We start from the raw sequence: 5,041 nt of genomic DNA on the forward strand, positions 1-5,041 counted from the left end.
TGTCACATTGCTAATCCTCTCTCATTTTTAGCATCCTCTCCTCATTTGGAGCATGAGTTTGATATCAAGAATATGTATCTTTTCCATAATTAGCTTAAGCTTGAATACAGTTTTCATATGAATAACACTTTGTCTGGTCAAAATGTTTTCAAGCTGTATTTTTTTTTCCAGTAAAAGAAATGGCTTTTTGACTGGTAAGAATTAAAGATCAAAAAGATCAAAAACTTAACAAAAAGCTCTTCAGTTTTTGATTAAGACGAATCCAAATGTTAGGGGTGAGATCTGTGTATGTGCAGAAGTGTGTGGTTTGTCAAATATTCACAGAAAAAAAGAAATCATAGCCAAACACCATCTTGCTAATGCTGTCTGGTTGGTAGCTGAAATGTTACTAAAATATTTCTTGATCCTCCTGTTTTTAGTAACATAGACAATTCCCCTTTCCACCAAACTTCTAAGGTTTTTTGTGCAGATTTTGATAACATTTAGAAAAAAATCTTTTCCATTTTCCCTCTTTTGATAAATATACATTTATACAAAGACTATAGTAATAAATATGATATCTGGTCATAAAAGTCCATGTAGACAATTTTTTAAAGATAAGGAATTCTTAACTAATTTTAATCTATTTACTAGTGATAACTAGACTCTAATATGCATGAATGATTGACACCCATCTGAAGCTTTCCCAAGTTAATTATCTATACAACTTCTTTCATGAATGCATTTTTTGGTATCAAAAAAAAGTGGTAAATCTATGTGGTAACCTATTCTTTAGCTGAAGAAGATACTGCAACCCATTTTTTTTTTCTGCCCACCTGTTTTCATAAAAAAATTATATACAGGGCCTGAATAACGTTTGAGATCTCATCCCTTTTGTCAGATACTGAAACTGGGTGAGAGATTCACAATTTATTGAGAAACTGAGAATGAGGAAGCACAGGCAAGCAGGCTGGTGCATGTAGAGTGTGAGCATAAAGGTGTCTTTGCATAGGGTGTGAATTTAAATGTAAGAGGAGGAATATCATATAGATGGAAGTGAGCTTGCACCCCAGCATATCGTTACCAAGACTTCCTTGTGATTGTCACTGTTCAGTTCTTGATCTGAATTCAACCCTTCTACCTTTAATAATTGTTCTAATCCTGTAGTACTTAAACAAATTGTGAAATATATAGAATACCTGGACATATACAAAAGATGTGCATCCTTGCTTTGATACCAAGGAGTCCAAGGTATATATTTTCCTAAATTAGATGCCTCACTTAAGCGTCTAACTTAGGAGGAACAAACACATTCTAGAGTCTATGTGATAGTAATATACCACAGAATCATAGAATGGCCTGGATTGGAGAACTTAAAAATCATCTGATACCAACCCTCCATGCTGTGGGGCAGGACACCTTGCACTAGACCAGGTTGCTCAGAGCCCCATCCAGACTGGGCTTGAACATTTTCAGGGATGGGGCATCCACAGCTTCTCTGGGCAACCTGTGTCAGTGCCTCACCAGCGCCACAGCAAAAAAACTTCTTCTTTATATCCAATCTAAATATATTCTCTTTCAGTTCAAAGCCATTCTCTTTTGTCCTATCACTACCTTGCAGAAATTCCCTCTCCAACTTTTTTGTAGGACCCTTTTAGGTACATTAATGAGCTCCAAGATTTTCCGTAAGCCTTCTCTTCTCCAGGCTGAACAATCCCAACTCTCTCAGCACGTCATGTCAATATGGGCATTTTGGTGATGTATTGCTGGATAGGTGTCTCTAAGGTTTATGGAACACAGGTGCTCAGTTAACCGAAGAGTACTTGAAATGTTGACTGGACCATAGTATGTGGAGGAAAACACATCTGACATTTTCAAGGATTGCTCAGTCTTTTTCATGTTGGTGTAATGACAGCTAAGGACTGGACCTTGAGTGAAATACATTCGTATTGAACTGGATAATCACGGTAGCCCATCCTTTTCCCCTTCCAACAGGATGTACATATGACCATTTATCCATTTTTCCTTGTCCTTGGAAAGCATGGATTTACTGATATTTTGCCTGGTGTTCATAGCATGGGCAAATGTCATTTTTCAAGCTTCAAAGAGTCACCTTAGACTGTTAGAAATAACTCTTCTATGAGCATATAATTGTCTGTCTTGCATTCGCTGCGGTGTTTTCTACCTTCGTCTAAGAAATCCTCCCATTTGAAGAGGGGTCATAGGACAAATTATACCCATACAGATAAAGAAAAGAAAAAAATCAATGTAGAGAATTCTGCTTTCCAGATGTCCAGATAGTATGTGTTTTGCTCTTGCGCCATGCTGATTTCAGGGGTCAGCTCATTTTCTTGATTTTGAAAATTTTGGAGGAAATTGTTTTCTAAATCCAAGATTTTTAAAGACAATGCAAGTTGCCTTCCTTTGTAGAGACAGTGTAGTTTGACTCCCAGGGATTCCCTGTGTCTGTTGTGGACATTCAGTTTCTTGCAAAAGGAACAGTTCAGACAAGAGTAGCATTTTGGATTATCCTCTTCTGTGTCAGTAACACAGAGTTTATTTTCCCCAAGACAGAAAAGCTTTAGCTTATATAAAATCTATACTTTTAGAAGAAGTAAAAATAAGTGCAATACAAGATCAGACGATCTTGTAGTATTTTAAATTAATATAATGAAAGCACACAGTTTTAATAAGGACTTAGCAGCAAGGTTAGGAGAACTGGTAAAGGTTATGAGCTAAATTGGAGACTGTGGAAATATAAACTATATCTCAAAACTTTGCCAAAAAATTTCATCAGGGATTGCAACACAAGGATTCCAGACAAAATTTCTCCTCTTATGTAACCACTCAGAATTAATGCAAATGTTTCATGTAACTTTTCCTTTGGAGCTGGTTTTACACTTTTATAAATAACCTATATGGATTTGGATTTTTCTGACTAGTCCCTGTCACCTTTGACATTACATGAGTGTTCAGTCTAGCGTCCATAAAGTGAAATGCCTGTACACATGGATTATTTCCATGAAAGTGACTGAGGAAGAGAAGCTTCAAGATGTTGAGGTGTACTTTGAAAATTACAGTTTCAGTCCTTCAGAACCAATAAAATCCTTCTGTAACCTGACTATGCAGTCTACTTCTCAACAGTGTTGTAAGTGAAAAAAAAAAAACTACTAAACTGCAGCTCAAATTTTTACTATAGGCTTGAGTTTCCCTTTTTCTTTGTAGAATATTCCTTTTTACTTCAAAATAAGGTCCCCTGCCAAATCCAGATACCAGGTCCCACTGATTTCTTCATGATCAGCCTCTAAACCCTGTTTTCCTCCAGCCATGTCCTTTCTACACTTCCTGAGCCTATTGATCCTCACCTACACACAGTGGCACTGATATGCCCTCGATGCTGCAGCTGACAGGAGTTAAACCTTCTGGGGTGAATTAGCTTCAGCTTCAAGTTGGCAGGTAGTAGATAGAAAACAAATGGGTTTGGGAGCTCTGGGGCATTACTGGTGCTACTTTAAAGAAGCCAATGGAAAACAAATACAGCTAAATGAAAGAAAAGCTATTTACTTTCATTCATCTAAGCTTTGCTTTCAGGCAGAAAAAGTAGTGGGATTGGAGAAGGGGAGGAATCCAGGTCAGGAAATGATGCCCCCAGAGTCACACAAGATATGAAGTTGAGCCTGAGTATAATTTGGCTCCTGTGTTTAACTGTGTTAGGCCAATAAAGCATTTTTATTACTACACACAAAGCAGAGTTGCCAGCCATCTCTACTTTTACCGAAGGTCATTAATTTCTTTTTAAAATATAATGCATTCCTCCCTGAAAAAAAAACCTCTCATGAAGCATAAATTTTAGGTTTAGAGAGATGTACTTACAGATGAGCATTTAAATATAATATCCATTATTATTCACTTTTTGGCACTATTTCATACAGCACTTCAACATATATTTTAAATGTTTAAATAAAGCCAAGGAATTAGTTTAGAAAGCCTCTTTTTTTTTTAAGCAGATGACTTTTCCTAAAGATTTCTAAGTCAGCATTTGGAAAAATGTGGGGTCATGTCAGCAAAATGTATGCTTTGTTTCAATAAATTCATTAGCAGGTGGGTCGTTTACTCTGATGCAAAGTGCCAAGTTATAGAGGTCAATGGATTTATAAGGTTCAATGAGGAGAATTTACAGCCCCAAAGAGGGATGGCTGGCATGAGGAATTGCTCCCACAATTGTGAGCTGTTAGAGCCAGAGCAGACTCCTGACCAACAAAAGTTAGTCTGGCAAAAAGAAACTTTGTTGGTGGAAGGTTTACTCTATAGCTGTAGTTCACATAAATTGTACAAGAGATTATTATTACTGTTTTTTATTATTATTTATTTATATTGCAGAGCTACCCAGAGGCCCCCACAGGTTTGTGTTCCAGCTGTGCTTTGGACTACATGCACACAAAGATACAGGCTACCTTGAAGGCAACTTGAAGTCAAACATGAAGAGATAAAGGTAAGGTATAAAACTTAAAACAACTTTTCAGTGAGATTTATACACATTATACATTTAAAGATCTGTCCCCACAGTTTGTTTGGTGTTTTTTTTGTTTTTGTTTGTTTGTTTGTTTGTTTGTTTGTGGGGGGTTTTTTTGGGTTTTTTTTTTTGGGGGGGGGGGTTTGGTTTTTTTTTTGTGGAGACTGTTCTAGGGAAAATATCTAATCGTGAAGTAGGTAGTTTTCTGCTTACTGAGGGGAGGGTTTTTCTTCACTTCAGAAGCAGCACAGGAGTCATGAACAGAAAAGCAAAGAACTGCCTTGAACACAACTGCAGGGCAACAGCAACTGTGCAAAACCTTTGCAAGGAAAAGAAAATCAATTTCTAAGGTTTGAAGTTTGGTCACAAGCCAAGAAACTAGATTCTGCTCAAGGTTTGCTGAGCTTTCCAAATCCTCTCACAATCCTAAGAGAGGTTTGCAGGGAAAGTAGGCTGACATATGGTTTACAATGGATTATGCATAGTCTTGATTCAGTTCTTAAGGTTTGAGATGAAATTCCTATTGGACTTCGAGGTTTATTCAAATCA

General features: G+C 37.0%; 1 long non-coding RNA gene across 1 annotated transcript; it reads left to right on the forward strand.

Moving 5' to 3' along the window:
* Positions 1-4,174: 4,174 nt before the first annotated feature.
* Positions 4,175-4,799, forward strand: LOC136287845 (uncharacterized). The gene is made up of 3 exons (XR_010720378.1): positions 4,175-4,242; positions 4,360-4,471; positions 4,733-4,799. It is a non-coding gene; the product is annotated as an uncharacterized lncRNA (long non-coding RNA).
* Positions 4,800-5,041: the final 242 nt, after the last annotated feature.

Source organism: Chamaea fasciata, unplaced genomic scaffold (genome assembly GCF_029207755.1).
Source record: "Chamaea fasciata isolate MVZ Bird 193981 ecotype frontalis unplaced genomic scaffold, bChaFas1.0.hap1 SCAF_3, whole genome shotgun sequence".
NCBI classification, from domain to species: domain Eukaryota; kingdom Metazoa; phylum Chordata; class Aves; order Passeriformes; family Sylviidae; genus Chamaea; species Chamaea fasciata.